This window comes from Rhodnius prolixus, unplaced genomic scaffold, assembly GCF_049639745.1.
Source record: "Rhodnius prolixus isolate KJV_2025 unplaced genomic scaffold, Rpr scaffold_2, whole genome shotgun sequence".
NCBI classification, from domain to species: domain Eukaryota; kingdom Metazoa; phylum Arthropoda; class Insecta; order Hemiptera; family Reduviidae; genus Rhodnius; species Rhodnius prolixus.
Genome location: NW_027411592.1, coordinates 13,371,854 through 13,391,109, shown reverse-complemented (window position 1 = coordinate 13,391,109; position 19,256 = coordinate 13,371,854). Strand labels below are relative to the sequence as shown.

Here is a 19,256-nt window from a genome sequence, read left to right as displayed (position 1 = left end):
TTAAATATTTATGGTGTTGAAGGTGCTTTCACACATAATAGTTCTTAAGTATTTAAAATAATTAGTTCATTCTAAGAATAAACATGGGAGAGTGTTGGGAAATACATACCTATTCGGATTTTATCATTTCATAAAGTAAAAAGAAGTATAAAATTTAAAGAAAGAATTAAACTTTGGATACAAACAGAATCCTGAGATTTAAAGATAATCTTTACTTCTGAAATTTAGGTTGCATCTTACGAGGGAAAATAAAAACCAAATCTACTGTGACCTAAAAGATCTACTGAGGCACCTTGAATTGAATTATTAGTGCCTAGAAAGTGGGGTTAGGTAAAATGTTGAATGTGTGTATGTTAAAGTTCCAGTTTTTCTACAGGTTCGCTAAACCCGGAAGTAATTGCAGAACTTAACTATCTGAAGACCAGGCTTATTTTGCCAGGATTTGAGCTATAAATTTCCTGAAGAAGAGGTTAGTCCACTGCTGAAATGTAATCGTCTTTAATAGCAATGTGGGTGGTAACCTAGAGCTGATTGTAGATTTATCCTCTTCTCCCATCTAAAGGAAAATCATCGATTTTTCAGTACCTACTATAATCCATACAGAGAATACATTAAAGAATGATGTGTTCATCACCCTGCAAGGGTTTCTGGTATTTGGTAAACAAATGAACAATCCTTTAAACCAAATTCGGGACTCCGACAGCCATACTGTAATCAATAAGGTCCTGGAAGAATGTAGGAACGTAATCATAGCCCAAAGGAAAAAAAAAAGACAAGATCAGATAGATGGAATCATAAATTTTCTCATTACAAAATGGAGCCCCACAAAAACTCCTCTCCGCTTCGCCATTGCTTTGGCAACGTCTACGACTCAGTAAGCGTGAGAAAGGCATTGCATCAGAAACTTGCATTAGTGCAGCTAATCTGAATGAATGCTCACTGAGTTGCTTTGAGGAGTGACAAAATACTTTTTTTATTCAATTTTTGAAACTGTGCTATCTTTTCTTGCAAACTCTTTTCTAACATAAATATATAGGAGTCTGTACGACTTTTCCTACAATTTTGACGGTATCATCGAAATGTAGTTCTTGTTGTTCGCTTACGGGAAGCACGGATATATTAAGCAGAATATACAGTACTGAGTAGTCCTTACCACTTCCAGATTCCTCTTTCAGAATCGTCAAAACTTGACTTTTCAATATTCTTGAGTAAGACGAGCCTCTTAAGACGAGATCGCCGCTTTATCGCCTTGAAAGTCCCCTCCAGCATAAAACTCTTACAATACTTGCACTTCCTTTCACAAAGTTACACTGATTCATTAAAGATGTGAGCAGCCCTTCCTGAAAGCAACAAATAATATAAGTATAATAATAATAATAATATTAATAATAATAATAATAAGGGAAGAAATTAGCTGTGCGGTTAGCGTATTGGATTCCCACGCGGAGGTCTCGGGTGCGAATCCAGCTGCTGACCCTTAGATTTTCTCTTCCTAGGAGCTTCTTACAGACAACACTGTCCGGTGATGGACAGTGTTGTCTGTAACGAGAGAACACTGTCCGGTGATGGACAGTGTTGTCTGTAACGAGAGAACACTGTCCGGTGGCCGGCAGTGCACTAGAAAAAAGCTCCGGGCGCTAATAACCTCAGCTGTTAATGCGCCAAAAAAAAAAAAAAAAATTACATAATAAAATAATACGATAGATACAAAAGTAATATATTTTTCAAATAAAACGTATGTACGTCTTTTAAATAGCAATTTACAAACCGATGACTTCATTTGCTAGAAATGCTCTTTAGGGAAACAAAATTTTCTCCCTTAAGTTAGTAGTCTAAAGGAAAAGATATGAAACAATAAATATGAACAGTATATATAGTACCATTAGGAAGTTGAAATGGATGAATATAATAATCAGAACGGTGTAAGCCCAGGTCCGTTGAGGTATTGCGCAGTAACTTTTCCTCATATTACATAAACCAGTAATGAAGTAGCTGGATGTTTATAGCCGACCCGGTCAATGTGCCTCTACACTTACCTCTAATGTTATCTAGAATTCTGTCAGTAATAAACATTTTACACAACTCTACTCCACTGCGCCGCTCATCCTTTTCGGCAGTAAGTAAAGGTACTGGTGGTGGTCTAAGTTTCTCTTTCATAACATTTCCGGTTAAATATCTCACCAGTTGTTCAACTAAATTAAATACTACTCTCTGTCCATTTCTCTTAACATTTTGCTCCTTTTAACTCCCTCAACACCAATATCATTTACAGAATATTTTTTTAGTCTAAGAATATTAGCGATCATGTCCAATTATAATGAGTACACGTTTTGAGGCTGCACAAATTTGATAAAATAGAATATAATATGTCAAACACATATAATATTGTCGCTTCGGCCAGTCCGACAATGAAGAGTGTAACTTTACAAATATGACAAGGTCGTTGTGACTCCGGTTGAAAGCTTCATGCGATTCCGGAGGTCAGGCGGCAAGTCAACCCCTCTTCCTCGTAGTGTGGACTGGTAACGCGGCATTTGTTGCGGCTAACGGGGCTCTGACGGGTCGGTGTGTCTCCCCCATCGGCTTCCCTCCTTCTTCTATCTCCCCATCCTTTAATCCTTTCTTGTACCCCTACTGCCAATCCTTGCGTCTACCCCTTTATCCTTTGATCCTATCTCTCCCTTTCCTGCCTCTTGAATCCCTACCCAAGCCGAGATGGGGACTCGTGTCGAGGCTGAATGCGTACAGGGTAGTAAAATATATGTGCGGTAACGATCACCTTGGGGCACCGGGCGAAACCCCATTGTATTGTAGCCTTCCTGTGGCAGTGGGGGTCTGTCACAGGTGACCGTCTATCCCCCACTTCTCGTGGGAACAAGATGAGTAATTACAAAAAACTAGATTGTAAAACGACAGCCAGTGGTGTTCCTCAGGTTACTGAGGAAGGAACACAGGCTGGGATAAAACCAAAAGGGGAAAGAGTGAAAGGCCCTAAGACGGATGTGGGACTACAGGGAACTTCTTCTGGAGGGAGCGGCAACGCAGACCCTCCAGGTAAAGAGGCAGTCACTGGGGTCTCCCAGAAGTTGAAGGGTATTCACATTACACCTAGGAAGCCGAGTGGTGCTCAGCGGAGAAAGCTAGCTAAGCTTAAGGCCGCTGAGGCTGGGAAGGAGTGGATTCCTGGGAAAGACTGGAGGGAAAGGGGGAAGGGGCAGAAGACCTCCAGAGTAGTAAACCAGCCAGGTGGGCAAGGTATAATTCCTTCGACCTCCTCGGATGGGGCAGGCATTGGGAAGGAGGTGAGAGTCGTTAGTTCTCTCCCTCCAGAAACAAGTCAGACCCCTAAGAGGCCTAGGTCGGAGGTCAGTACTCCAAGTTCGGCATTGGGGAGGGCGGTGGCACAGGGTAGCAAGAGGGTGAAACTCCCAGAGGAAGGGCCTACGTGCTCTTTCAGGGACGCTCTCTGCGCTCAAAAGATGGCCATCGTTCTTGACTCCTATCCGAATGACTTTTTGTCGGAGGAGCAAGCGGATCTTCTTCAACAGAAATTGGTGGAGGAGATCTGTAGTGAGAAATGTACTGGCAGCATCGGACCCCGGTTTCGGAGCTGCTTTCTCTCCAAAGGTGCACTCATTCTCGCTTGCGAGGGTGAGGATGCGAGACTTTGGTTAGAGAGGGTGGTTCCGGAGCTCCGGTTGGGTGAGGGAGCTAAGCTGAGGGTGGGTCCTGCCAGAGATATCGTGAGGGCGGCTAAGGTGGCTATGTGGGTACCTGGTGCTCTCAAGAATACCACTCCGTCCGTTATTTTGGACAAGCTGCTCGTTCAAAACGAGGGCTTGGATATAGCGGAATGGAGGCTCCTAAATAGGAAAATCGAGCCCAAGGGTCAAACTCTTGTGTTCGAAATATCGGAACAGGCCCTGAGTAGGTTGAAGGGGACTAACTTCGAGGTTTTTCTAGGACTCGAAGTGGTCAGACTCAGGGTAGTTTCGAAGACTTCTACTAGTGCTGCAGCTCATGACCCCCCTGAATCGATGGAGGTTGCTTCAGGTGAACCTCCATCACAGTAGAGGGGCGTCTGCAGCTCTAGTAAAATTCATCGAGGAGGAAGATATCGCCATTGTCCTCATCCAGGAACCCTGGCTGGTACGGGGGCGAATTGCAGGACTTGGCGAAGCGAAAGGTAAGATTTATTATGACCATAACCTTGACAATCCCAGGACATGTATTTTTGTTAGGGAAAACATTACCTCTTTACTGCTAATGGAATTTTGTTTCAGAGACCAGACTGCAATAAAGGTGAAGCTACATGTGGATAAGGAGGCCAGGGAGATTGTCGTGGCCTCGACTTACCTTCCATATGACTCTACAGTCCCTCCCCCATCGGAGGAGATGCAGTATCTGACCAACCGGTGTAGGGAGAGAGGACTGCAACTACTGATTGGGTGTGATGCTAATTCCCATAACAAGGTATGGGGCAGCTCAGGAACCAATCAGAGAGGTAAGTATCTTCTGGACTTCATTAGTGCGAATAATTTGCATGTTATAAATGAGGGAGAAGAACCCACCTTCCACAACTCTATTCGTAGGGAAGTGATCGACCTAACTTTGGGAACTAATTTTGTATCGACCCTTGTTAGGAACTGGCATGTGTCGGGGGTCCCCTCACTTTCGGATCACATGTACATTAGGTTCGACATTGGGTTTGACTGTAAGGAGGTGGTTACTTACAGAAACCCTAGGAGAACAGACTGGGACTCGTTTAGACGGGATCTCAGCGCAAACATTGGTACAGTCAACAATAACTTTAGGACCCGGATGGACATTGATGAAGCTGCTGAGAGACTTCAGGGCGTCATCAAGGAGGCCTACTGGGAGAATTGTGCGGAGACAGTGATAACATCTAACAGGAAAGTAGGCTGGTGGAATAACCAGCTGAAGGAGCTCCGCAGTAAAGTTAGGAAACTGTTCAATGTAGCTAGAAGAAGGGGTACATGGAAGGAGTACCGTGAGGCCCTAACTTCTTACAACATAGCCATTAGAAAGGCTAAAAGAGATGCTTGGAGGAAGCTCTGTGAAGAGGTAGAGATGACCTCGGAGGGGGCTAGGCTCCATCGCATAATATCAAAAAGTCCAGGGGGTGCCCTGGGTACCATCAGGAACGAGGAAGGGATTTTTACCAAATCGGGGAGAGACACATTGGAGTGTCTCATGAGAACTCATTTTCCCGATTCGAAGGTAATTGAGTCAGGACAGCATGGTGAGGATACTCTGGGACCCGATAGGTGTCGGGGGACCAGGGAAACCTGGGCCGTGGCTAAATACTGCATTACCTACAATAAGGTGGTCTGGGCTGTAAATTATTTTAAGCCCTATAAATCCCCGGGTCCTGATGGCATTTTCCCTGCCCTTTTGCAGCAGGGGAAAGATTTAATTACTCCTATTTTATGCAGGATAATGAGGGCATGCTTGGCACTCAACCATGTCCCTAGGGCATGGAGGCCTGTAAAAATTATCTTTATTCCAAAGCCTGGGAAGAGAACTCATACCCAGGCGAAGGAATTTAGACCAATTAGTCTAACATCGTTCATGTTGAAGGTGCTAGAAAAACTGATTGATATGTATATTAAGGAGGTGGCTTTAAAGCAACGGCCTCTGCATGCCAATCAGCATGCCTACCAAACAGGCAAATCTTGCGAGACAGCCCTCCATTGTCTGGTTAAGGAGTTGGAGGCTTCGGTATTTTGCAAGGAAACAGCTGTGGGCGTGTTTCTGGATATTGAGGGTGCCTTCAGTAACACTACCTACAGTTCAATTGCCTTGGCGATGGATAGACATGGCGTAGAGTCCACTGTTTCAAGATGGATCTGTAACATGCTATCGTCAAGGAGAATCACAGCGACCCTTTTTGGGGAATCGCTGGAGTTAACGACAGTTAGGGGGTGCCCTCAGGGGGGGGTTCTATCCCCGCTCCTTTGGTGTATGGTCGTAGATGAGTTACTTGAGGTGCTAGACCTTCGTGGGTTCTCGGTCCTTGGCTATGCAGATGATATTTCTGTGGTGGTCAGGGGTAGACATGAGACAATCGTGGCTGAACTCATGCAGGAAGCTCTCAAGGTTATAGAAAATTGGTGTAGAAGGGTAGAGCTTTCAGTGAACCCTTCTAAAACTACTCTGGTTCCCTTTACAAGGAGAAGGGACAAGGAGAGCTACAAAAACCTTCGATTTTTTGGTAAAACTCTGGATGTGTCGGGTGAGGTCAAGTATTTGGGCATTGTCCTGGATACCAGACTCACTTGGAAGGCGCAGATTGAGAGAGTTACATTAAGGGCTAAACAGGCCCTTTGTGGAATAACTAGAACCTGTGGGAAGACATGGGGTCTTAGCCCAAAGATGACCCACTGGCTCTATACACGTACAGTCATACCTATCATCACCTACGGTTCAGTGGTGTGGTGGAGGAAGACTGAACAACAGACGGCAATTAAGGCTCTAGCAAGGGTGCAGAGACTGGCCTGTCTGATGATCACGGGGGCCTTTAGTAGCACCCCTACTGCGGCGCTGGAAGTACTTCTGGGGTTGGCTCCGCTTCAATATGTTATTCAGGCGGAGGCAAGGGCCAGTGCGTACAGAATGGCGAGCAATGGGCAATGGAGGCGTATAAGTTCCTGCATTGGCCATATGATTATTTCAGATAAGGTTGACCCTGGGCCGGTTATTGACATGGCAGGGGACAGTATCTGTCCTAAATACAGTTTCGAGACTCCTTTTCAGGTGTGTATTAAACCGAGGACTGAATGGAGGGTAAACTGGACGGATCAGTACCGGAAGGGAGGCATTTGGTTTACCGATGGCTCCAAGATGGACTGTGGGACTGGGTCTGGAGTGTATGGGGTTAAACCCGAGGTACTCATTGAGAGATCTCTTGGGAGATACGCCACAGTCTTCCAGGCCGAGGTTTTTGCTATTAAAATATGCGCTGAGGAAAACCTGCGGATGGAACCTAGAAATAGGGAGATTCGCATCTTTTCGGACAGCCAGGCTGCACTGAAGGCTCTCGTATCCTTCAGAATCACCTCTTCCCTGGTCTGGGAATGCAGGAAGGCCCTGGAACTACTGGCGCGGCACAACAAAGTTCGGTTGGAATGGGTGCCGGGTCATGTGGGTATTGAAGGGAATGAAAAAGCTGATTATCTGGCCAGGAATGGGGCTAACACTCCTTTCATCGGTCCAGAGCCTGTCCTGGGGATCACCAGGGGTTCGGTTCGCGCGGCTCTCAGAGATTGGATCTGGAGGGAGCACGAAAAGAACTGGGTGATGTGTCCTGGGGTTAAACACAGCAAGACCTTGATGCCTTGGCTGTGTAAGCAAAGATCCAAAGAGACCCTGTGTTTGGGCAGAAATCAGATTACTCTGATTACAGGCCTATTCACGGGGCACGGTAGGTTCAAGAAGCATCTGCGCAAGGTGGGGCTTATCAGCTCGGAGCCGTTGTGCAGATTATGTCAGGAAGAGGAGGAAACGGCCTCTCACCTGTTGTTCGATTGCGTTGCAATCGAAAGTTTGCGCTATGAAACCTTTGGAACGTTGAGGCCGAAGGAGATAGTAGCGCAAAAACAACTAGTAGGGAAAGTCCTTGACCTCTTTAGGAGGGGAGGGTTCGCCTACTAGAACTAAGAAGGGATTGGCACAATAAGTCTTCTGTGGCTGCGGTGCCTTGGGGTATAGGTCCCGTCCCAACTAATATCTTATCTTATCTTATCTTACAAATATGATATCAGTTTTTCTTTATAATTTCAAAATACTTAATAAACGGAAGTCTTTTATTTGTAACTATTTTAAAGAAAAAAAAACAGAGTTACTGAGGGACAGATAATCTTAGGAATCTCTCTAAAACCTAGTAAAGTTCCACCAGGCTGATAATATTACAATAACCACAATTGGACTCCCACATGCAGAACCCCGCCGCATTCCAGGCCAGCTGCTTACCCTTACATTTTTTGGTTACAATGAGTTTTCAGTATCCCATGAACAATAGTACTGTCTAACGGGCAGTACTATTGAAGGCGCAGAGTTCTGACAAAAACGTGGTAGTCAATGACTCCAGATATTGATTCACCTCAATCAAAAATTTTTAAAAAAAAAGTAGTTTGATTAAAATTGCGAATTTTTCTGAACTAATTGCTATAGCGAGCTTGATTTACAGAACAGCAAAGTAAAGGTAGTATTCACCGCGGAACCTTCTTGCCGAAGATCTATCATCGTTTCTCCCAACAACTGACACATTACTGATAACGTGGGCCCATTGGCCAACCCCGAAATGTAAAAGATTAGTTTTAGACATTACAGAGAATATTATATATTCCATCCAATTTATAATTAATGAATAACGTAGGATTGAGCAATTTGAGCGATCATATTTATTCGGAAGAATTTTTTTGTTGAAATAGCTTTAGTAACATGAAGTTTTTCTTCTATGAAACCAATTATTTTAAGTAAATGAGGGGTACCATTAAGCTTTTATTATTTAAGAATGTACTTAATAATCAGTAGAATGAATCAGAATGTGGGTCATAAATAAAAGGGTAGAAAAGTTAATTAAAAATGAAAGACCAGAGGAGTAACCAAATACCTCATAGCCAAGCACCTTTCAGGGCAAGGTATTTTGCCACGTAGCTTTCTTTGCAGGTTGCTAAAGAGTGATTCCCACAGTTACTTTATTGGTAGAGTCAAAGCCAGACCAAGAAGAGAACAAATGAACACAATTCGAGGCAACTTACTGACCTTATGCAAAAAGATGTTACTGAAAGGTTTTTTATAGAGTGGATAATTTCAAAAATCCACCGCCAAATGGTGCTTAAGTATTTTCTTCATCCCGCACTCCAAAAAATTTGTATTACAATGCTCATTACTACCTCGCTCATGGAGACCAACTTTTCTACGCTTTTCACTCCAATTGGTTCCTCACTGATACATGTATAAAATGTAATAAGTAAAGATTTCTCTGTTTATTTTAAAATCATAAGAATTTTTCTTAAATTTTGTTTCCTTAATTGCGGTAAATCTATCTAAAAACTTTAATCGTGAGAAATATAGATCTGTTATACAAACTGATACTATTGGACACTAACAATGCTATTAATTAAATGGAAGAATTAATACTGTATTTGTTCAGAACAGCAATTAATTCGGAAAAAGGCAAATGTCAGATTCATATAAAGGTTATTGCTCAAATATGTGTGATTATGAACAGTATATAATAGTAATGTTGATGATGATGGCTAAGTGAAATAAATGATGAAATAGTTTGAAGATATATCATTCTCTAAATACCCTCCTCCTTGGTCTTTGATAGTCTATGGAATTTGTCAGCACTCACTTGGCTCCCTTTCATCAGGATATGTCCGGCATATCTTTCAGACAGCCGTAATAACTTTCTGATTGGTAGGGAAACTTCTCCCGGTTTAACTACTTGAAATACTTTAGGAGTTATTAATGCCTGGACTGATCTCCACTATATTTCACAAGTATAATCACTTATTATTTTGAAAGTAACAAAAAACAAGTCAGAAATTATAATTGCAAAATGAATAATTATTGTATAATTGTACAGTGAGAGAGGCTCTATTCAATGTCATGGAACTTTCCATATCAAAGCGACTTGTAAGAGCGGCGGGAATGGATGCAGGATTTTTTACTTATTTCACATTTTATCGAAAATGATCGATTTCGAATGCTATCTTTTTACACAAGATATGCTTAAATCGTATAAATGAGTTATTATTCATTTTAAAAAAATTCTTATTCTGATAAAAGCTGATTTCAAGAATTTAACGATAACCTTTTCAGAGATTACTATTTCAGTATAACTTAACATTATTTATAAGATAATTTGTTGCTAAAATTGCTGTTCTGCAAAAAAAAAAAAAAAAAAAAAAAATAGCTAGATGATAATTAAAGTTTCAGGGAAGCAATTACCCAAACAAACAATCTAAGAATTGGACTGCATTTCTAGGTTTTACCAAAAAGAGAATACAGATTCATTTCACACTTAAGTGGGCTGAAGATTAAATCGCGAGATACCATTTTGACTGAATATAATTTCTTAGTTAAACTAAATTATTGACGCGAGAAGGGTGTTTTTTGTTCGACCACAATAAACATGGCAAGAAATGATTTCAGCTGGCCGAAATATGGTTAATAAAATAAAATAACGAAGGGATTTCTTCTTTTTTGTAAACATCCATTAGAATGAGTTAGATATGCAGCAATACAGTAAGTTATATACGCGGAATATACTCGTAGTGGCTAAGTAGAAGTTTTCTATGAACGGTAAAGTTCTCCGGTAACTCTGACACAAAACTTGGCCAGCTCCCTCTTCACTCAGCTTTTCTTTCCTGCTTTTGTTAGTGGTTTTGTTCACTTCAAATAGTGCAACTTTGCTTTTTTTCTTTCTTCTTCTTTTTAGTGAATAGAAAAAGAATTTAATGTGTCGAGATTTCTTTTTGTACTTTTTCTAGTATATCCTCTTTGCTACATCGCGGTACCTTGCACTGTTTTAACGGTGTTTGCAACCAGTTTTGAATCCAAATAAATTTAAAACATATATAAATAAATAAATTAACTTTTTAGCAATTTTAAGTCCTCACCCTGGACAAAGCTACAAAGCCATCTCCATTGATCTCTAGAAGATTAGATCTACATACATAACTCCATTTCCCCCCCCCCCCCCAAAAGTAGAAAAACAAAATTATTTTATAAAATCTTAATAATTATTGATAATGTTACGCCGTAAACTATTAAGACTATGTGCTTTAATGTAATTTTATTCAGTTCAAATTAATTCCTAATTAGCTCACCCTGAGTCCTGTCTCACTAGTCCCCAATATTAAAAAAATTCTGATGATGAAATGGTAATGATGAAATCTGAGTAAAACCGGTTCATGACTTCCGCTTTGATGGTAGTAACATACTAGTTAAATGAGATTACTTCCTGCACTTCTCTAATTTCTAAATAATTTTAACCAGAGGATAAATCTTGATCCATATGTATGTTGTGGGGATAAGAAATATTTAGGAGAGAGAATACTAAAAGAAGGGGAAGAAAAATTGTAGAAGAAAGAGAAATATTAGTTTTGTCCGAATACAATCCATCACCTTGTCACATCTGCTTTTACTTAAGAGAGGCCGGGGCGAGCCTCTAACTACCCCACGGGTACACTCTAACTTATTGAAACCTCCACCATTTTACTCTTTTTCTTACAAAAACCCACTCACCTCTAAACGCCTTCTAATACTTATACAAACCAGCGGCACCATTGCCGACCGACCCCATTAAACCACATTTAAAAAATCTAATTACTGTTAAAAGCTCTTCAATTATGCCATAGTTTTATTTATTAAACAAATAATAAATTCGTTATTTTGAAAATTATATACCGGATATTAAACAGAAGCTGACGTTTAATTTGATGGAATAATAAAAGAGCGAATTAAGTGTTTTAATCACTTATTATTGTAGCAGTTGAGATTAAAACTTGGAAAATTCATAGGGAATAGAAACTACGACAAAGCAGACCGATAGAGGAAACACTAACCAAACGAACAGCAGATATCCTTTAAAGGTTTTGAAACCAAAATTGAAAAAATTAGTCAGTAAATTGCCAAAAAAACTTGAAACAAATTAACACTGCATGAGATATCGATGTTTAAATTTTTTAGCATTTACAATAACTTTGTTCACAGCTAAAGTGAAAGTTTTATGGTACAACGATTATATTCTTGAAGAAACGAAGCGGAAAGCCCACGTTACAAAAAGAAATAATAGTTTGTTTCATTTCTTTGAGACAGGCCATTTTACTTTCGCGAAAACCGAGTCGAAACCCATATTTCACAACTCATAAAACCAGATTTATTATTATTGTTTTATTGTGAAAAGTAAAACAAATGCAACATTCCGCTTGAATATTTTTTCTTAACAGTTATAAGAAAAAATTAGCATTTCAAACAAAAATTTTCTTACTTAAAAAAGAAGTAGGCAAAAGGACAATTGAATTGATTCGATATAAGGGTATAATTAGACTGAAAGCAATCATGTCCCGGAGGCTGATGAAAGATTCCTCTTCATAAAAATAATGTACAGCTGCTACTGGCTAGAGTATTTAACAAAGTACATTTTAATTAAATATTGATTAATTGATCAAATGAATTGCTCTGATACCGAGGAGCTTTTTATCATCAAAGAAGCAAAGAAAACAATTTTCTCTGACCCGGCAATCTTTACTTGAAATCAGAAAGAAAATAACGTTAAGGCAGATTTTTTTATTTATTTTGTTTTTAATTTTGGGGACTAGTTTAATTACCGTAATTTGTAATTGATTATTTACTGTTATTAAAATAAACTATGATTACGGTTTGTTATTTAAATAATACAACTACTCCATTTAAAAAGTAATAATTTTCGCATCCCTTCAGGCGGTTACGTGTTTAACCAGCAATAATGGTTGTAGCCAACTAGGTTTAGCATGGACATCAGAACTATAGGTGGGGAATAAGGTACATCCTCAATAATCTTCTATATTGGTGGCCATTTTAGACTTAGCCGCTCACTGCATGCTTTTTTATAATCAATTTGGCATGTATAACAGATATCCTATTAGACGATTTACTGCACGAAATTGAAGTAACATTGTTATTGTTCAAGATTATCATTTTTATTAGCCTTCAGTAACCCTGGTGATGAGACGTTTCACTCAGTTTCCAGTTTTCTTTCTCTAAGAAAGTCCTAAAACGCGGTGACTGCCAGCAGTAATAAGTAACTACTATCTTGATCTCCACTCCAATTCCCTTACCCTAAGATTTTAAGGCATTTACTTCCTAACCTGATATTACTGAGTTGGCACCAACAAATTAAGATGCTGGGAGAATTTAAGGTACGGTATCCTAACGTGGTAACCTTTCAGACACTTTAGGGAAATCCAGCCGCCAGATAATTACTCCCAGGTACAAGGGTGCCCCATCCAATGCTCCCCATGGAATACTCCGTCTCAACACGTTTAAAGTTCCCAAACTCTATAAAATACGAGAACGACCTAGTTGAAACCCCCTGAACTCACAAGAGAGAGTACTTAACACTATAAAAGCAGTTAACTACGTAGGTTTCTGGAGAAGTTGCGCCATCCCAGGGTACTTAGCTTGTTCCCAAAAAGCGTCTGGTGCTTCTGATACTCAGTTATCGAAACAACAGTCATTTATCCTACATCACGATTCCTACGTCACCTTGATGAGGATGAACTAATGTTTGCCTATGAGTACCCGAAATCTAAATGAAAATTTCGTTCAACTACTTGGCAGGCCCTTGTGCAAGCACATCGCGTACTTCTGATTGTTAAAGCTACAGTATTGAGCATTGTTTGATTTGTTGAGGTGGGATATAACCCTTTCCTTTTGGGTTTCATCCTTTTAGGCCTCTCTACAATTTTTGGGAACAAATAGAAGTACTCCGGAAACGTGCAAATCAGGTTTTTTTTCTGAACTTCTATTTATTGAATGCCTAGCTAACTTGCTAGTGTGGAAAATTCGTAAAATGCTCTCGCCCTTGATAGATGAATTCATAAAGGTCGGTGGGCAAGTGTCCCCCAGTTCTGTTGACTTGTGTGGTCAAAAAATTAAGGTAGCCTCACGTTATAATCAATGCAAGACTTTGCTTCATTAAGAAAATACGTAAAGAAAAAGAGATAAACAAAATCTAAAAGTAATAAAATGCTGTTTAGAAAGAGTTTGATGCGGTTATAAGGTAAATAAAGTTAAGAACCAGAGAAATTGTCCAAGTGGGCTTTTCACATTGTAAGGGTAGGTAAATTACACAAAGAACCGGCACAGTTATAGATGCGACCTGCACAGAAAGCAACGAACTAGGCAGCGAGAACCAGTCTCTATCAGTATGCCGTAACCCTTTCCGAACTAGTCTTTCATCAGAAGCATATTACAACCCATTAATACTATGACATTTCTTGCCTGATTTCTTAGTCATAATTATTTCTTAGATCCTAACTATTTAATATATTTATTCTCCAGTCATTAAATTAATTATTCTCAATGTGTTGATTTTGACACAAGATTTTATTACTAAAACCTAAAGTCTTATCCATTTTTACGGACTTATTGCCACTCAAGCATAGTAGGTATCCAACAATGGCTACCTATAATCAAACTGCTACACTACAACGTTCAGTACTGACCAAAACATAAATACTTTTCTAACTTCTTGCGTCAAAGCTTTTCTGAAGTAATTTTCTTTTTAAAAGCACTATTTTTGGGATGGTTTGAATGCTGGTAAACTCTTAAAAGCAATTATTTTATTATGCACCATTTTAAATAAGCACAAATTTGAACAGGGCATAGCAATTGAAATTTGAGTGTCGATAAGAAATGTTGCTTACGAAAGTGTGATAAGAATTGATGTAACACAGTGATACATCTATAGATTAAACAACTATTTATAATTTTCAGTAACATTTATGTATAATTAAATTTTATAAATACTGTTATTAATAACAAGACATGACATAAATGCCAAGGAAACTAATAACTGAATAAAGTGCCACGAAGAAATGTAATCAATCAAGAAAGTAAATCCTTATTTTGTTGAACCTGCAGATGTGTTTCTAGATAGGAAAGATTTACTGCGATCTGGGGATTACAAAAGGGACCGTGCACTACCTTCTGAAGGAGTTGGCCTTTAGTTTAATGTGGTTTCCACTACTAATATCTCGATCTGTCTTTTAGTATTCCCCAGAGGACTCTTAACTGCCAAAGGTTTTTGCCCACAGCCTCTAGTACAGACTCTATACTAAGGTCTTGATATTCCATCAATACCAGAGTATTTACAATCCATTAAAAAGAAGAATACGCAAACATTATATAATTTATTTTTTTCTTATCGATTTTCTTCAACTTTAATTGTTTTAAAAGAACATTTTTACTAAAAGATGGGAAAGAAATACTTTTGGTCAAAAACTGTTTCATTTCCTTTCAAAGCGAAGAGAAAATCTGTAATACTGAATTTATTCTAGAGTATATTAATTTAAAAAGTTTATAACTAAAAAAAAAACAAGAAATGTATCAATAAGTTTTAGACATTTTTAAATCGTTACACTTTGATTTTGCTGGTAATTTCTAAAAGAGTTTCTAAAAATCATTTTACAAATATGAAAACTGATATTTCTGATGAAAAATCAAAATTGAAAAACTGTACGAAAACAGTCATATGTTTTCTGTAAATATTATGAGTGTCAAATTAGGACAAAATCGCTGTAGTGGTGTTTATACATCTCGCATGAAATATCGCCAAAATAAAACATTATTCAAGCAACTAACATTTTTCTCAGACTGAATGATTCCAGAGGGAATGACTTCCTTGACACTTCTTCAGGAATCCAGCATCTCTTCAGGTATCCAAGTCGCCAAACATAAACAAACTTTCGCCAGCTCTTGCATAAGGCCTGCGAAATAAAATTTTATGAGCATGTACTTTGTTTGCATAAAGCAGGAAGCAACTTCAACTCATCATCTTTACACTTATGTGCGTGCATATCGTGTATTTATCATGAATCGACCCTACCAAGCTTCCCAAGGAATCTCTATTTATTTTTTAGTATCGTTAGATAAATCTTTATTTTGCTGCATATGAACTAGAGAGATTGTAATAACTTTTAGAGAATAACTGAAATTACGATTTGAGAATTCAACAAATTTACAATAAGAATCAGCTAGGTAACAAAATAAAATTGATATAAAAGCGAGAAGAGTAACGGCTTTGTAATACTGCTACCAAAAGCTGGCTCGGGGAGAATATTTTTGTTTATTTTATTTTCAACATCTGGAGTTATTAGCTTTTTTTCAGCACACTCTCCTTACAGACATCACTGTTCATTACCGGAGCTGAAAGAAGCTCCTAGGAAGAGAAAATCTAAGGGCCAGCCGCTGGATTCAAACTCGGGATCTCCGCGTGGGAATCCAATAATACATAGTGTACTTCTTGTGAAAGATAGTTTCTACTGAAAGGAGAGTTCGCTGCCTTTTACAGGGTGCTTCATTTTGATCATGTTTACAATAAATTTGGCAGAAAACCCTCTAGCCGAAGGGATAAAACCTTTTGATTTAGTATAATTATCTGCCAATCGCACCAAAACTGTAACTTGCATTTTATGAGTACGTTTTAAAGACTGTTTGAAATTTCGAACAATTTAGCACAAAATTATTAAATTTAAATGTATCCATTAATATTGAATTGGCGAGGAAGAACGTAAATTATTCAAATTCATAACTCTTATTGTAACGACTTGGGCATCTTTAGGAATGAAGATGAAAAGAAGTAAAGTGAATGCTCTGTTTTTTTAGAGCTTTCCACGATAACAGCAACTAAAAAATATGAGAAATAAAAAAAGCATGTAAAAAATAAAAGCCAAGGTAATCTACTTCCTAAAACTAGCTTGCTAAACAAGTCAGACAAAATTCTCTTATTTTTAATAATTTTAATCATTTTTAGGCAAGAATATAACATAAATCGCCGAAATAAACAGCTGAGGTATTGAGCAAATAATCTCCAGAGTAAGGAATTACGCTTCCTTTGACAATTAAAAGCAACAACGAAAACACTGATGCTAGCAATGGTTTTGGCAATGGATGGCTATTAGGTTTCAGAACTAGATCAGAGGTAGCTATCAGGCTGAAGGTCCGGTTGATTTTATGCAGGGTTCCCAGTAGCACCAGAATCTGTGCAACTCTTCACCCGTGAAATAAAATAAGCTCAGATCTCTTCGGACTCTTCCACGGTGGGTGATTCCCACGATTTTTTTACAACCAACTGGTATGGCTTGAGCCCATTGATATAATGGTGTATATACCCAAATGGTAAAATGAAGTACCAGTATTTGGAAATATACAAGAATTGTGAAGAATGTACCTAAATAACAAAATGAATTTACCACTGCTGTGCTTTTTCCATATTAAGTTAACAATTGCATGATGAAATATTTATTAACTTGGGCTTCAAAACCAGAAACCAACTAGAAAAATATAAGAAACATGTCGGCAAACAATCATAAACCATTTTTAGATAAATCTTAGGCCATTAATTGCAAAGAAAATAATAATATGAACATTAGAGGACTGACTATTAATTACCTACTACAAAGAACTAAACAAAATATTTCTTTCAGCATTTGTTAAAATCATAAAAACAATATCCAGATGAATAACTCTGTTGAGTAATTTTGATAGACTGCTGTAGACCAATAAACTTCTTAATTACATTTTTACTGAACTGGGGAGCTTTGCAGCTCCATTCCCTCTATCAATGTTCAGCGTAATTAAATAACTTAAAGGGCGAATATTAGGCCAGTTTGTAAAGATGAAAAAACAGAAGTTCTTCGGTTTAATTATTAAATTGATTTATGAGGAACGCTAGCAAGGTAGGGGTTGAAGGAAGTCCGGTCTGAAGCTTGAGAACTAACTGTTGCTATTTGTTTCACCGCATCACCACTTCCGTCTCTTTCCTGAAAGTTTAATTATCTCTTTTTATTTCTTTTATATAAGTTTAGTTATTAATCGCCTACAGTACAAGGAGGGAGGACAAGTGTTTATTAAAATTCACATAGAATTGACAGAAAAGTATGAACTGAATTCAGATTACCTGACATCTTGAAATATAACATTATAATATCAATGATTCAAAAATTCTACTAAGAGTTCTGCAAAGAATTTCTTGAAATCGACTAAATTAGCTTATAAATAAAAGAAAAGGCTGCAGCTAAATTATTCCTTTGCTAAATAAATCCAAAATCTAAAACATTTATCAAAACAGGGAAAATTGTTTTTCTACATAACATAATTTCAAAATATTGTTTGATACATTACCCAACGATTTTATATAAAATAAAATGTTAATTTTTGCCGACTAGATTAACAATTTAACTAACTTTTAAATGTTAAATTCAGGAAAAACACAGTTATATTAAATAACACGAAATCATAGAATTGCTTAATTGGAATACAAATAGAAAATACTTAGTAGCCAAAACTAAAACCTTCCTTACTAACCGCGATCATCTGTGTTAATCTCTTTTAGGCATCAATACAATCATTCATAATTGATTGATTGTGACGGGAACAGTAGCTCTTGCATTAGAAACAGCTGTACACCAGCTTCTTAACACTCCTTTCTGAGGTAACGTGCAGAATGAGTTGAAATAACCAATTTCTTCGTTTTAGCAAGAAAAGTTTACTGAATAATTGATATTCTATTATATTCCATGATCGGGAGATCCCAGACTTTTAGGCAAGCTTGAGAAATGACCAAGGTTTATCTAATGTGATTTGTTTGATCCTGCCTCATCAGACTAAGCAGAATGTTAAAAAAATCAATGAACCACTCTTCCAGGTGTTCATTGAAATGAGATTCTCTTAATGAATGGTTCTTATCAGAAATAATTATATTACCTTAAATTTATTGATTGATTTGCAAGGGTCGTCAGGTAAATCGTTATTTGAATCCCCAAAGAAATAGTTATTTGAATCCTCAGCAGAGACATCTACTTTCCAAACATAACCTAGACTGACGAAATTCATAGAAAAAAAAGGACCAATCAACATCTCAAGCTTAAAAAGCTTTAAACACAAGGGGTTTTGTCAGATCTTTGTCATCTGGACGGGTAATTGTAACTCTAGCAACATAATAAGCAGCTGTAACCCAGCTTCTCAACACTTTCTGATGCAAAATAAGTTGGAATAAACAAGTTGTTTAGCGAATTTGCAATCATCATCCCCATCACAGTTCACCTTCAAATCCTGTTGAGACTCTAGAATAAATACTCCTGAAGGAGGCACGAAGTTTAGATCGCTTTTGTCACAAAAAAGACACACAATCAAGATGACGAAATAAGAGCAATTTTAAGCAAATCGCCTTAGTTATGAATGCCATTAATGAAATAATAGAAAGGATATCACAACGATTCGTAGGACCTAGAACAGTCAACCATTTTACACATCCAAACAATTTATGACTATTAAATTCTAAATTACTACAAGATTGAAATTTAGACTTCCTTTACTACATTTGGTGCAAATTTAATGGGCTCATATTTAGTGATTACAGAAAAGAATATAAAGGTGGAAAAATAAATAAATAAATGTTCCTTTACATCAGGGGTTGTATATTTTATTCAACCTACAAGAACTTGAATCAGCTTAAA

The 19,256-nt window shown here is 38.0% G+C and overlaps 2 protein-coding genes across 9 annotated transcripts in view; one reads left to right on the top strand and one right to left on the bottom strand.

Moving 5' to 3' along the window:
- LOC141448991 (tyrosine-protein kinase transmembrane receptor Ror-like) overlaps positions 1–19,256 on the top strand; it is a 164,995-nt gene that overhangs the window by 46,095 nt on the left and 99,644 nt on the right. The gene's annotated exons all lie outside the window — the stretch shown is intronic.
- Positions 1–19,256, bottom strand: part of LOC141448993 (L-sorbose 1-dehydrogenase-like) — a 105,054-nt gene that overhangs the window by 23,478 nt on the left and 62,320 nt on the right. For 6 of the 7 annotated variants that reach the window (XM_074117951.1, XM_074117944.1, XM_074117945.1 and 3 more), the window contains 2 exons: positions 15,382–15,506; positions 1,154–1,340 (listed from right to left, as the gene is read on the bottom strand). The gene's annotated coding sequence lies outside the window, so the exon portion shown is untranslated. Of the gene's footprint in view, positions 1–1,153; positions 1,341–15,381; positions 15,507–19,256 lie in introns of those variants that run through there. The other variant, XM_074117952.1, reaches the window with a different exon arrangement.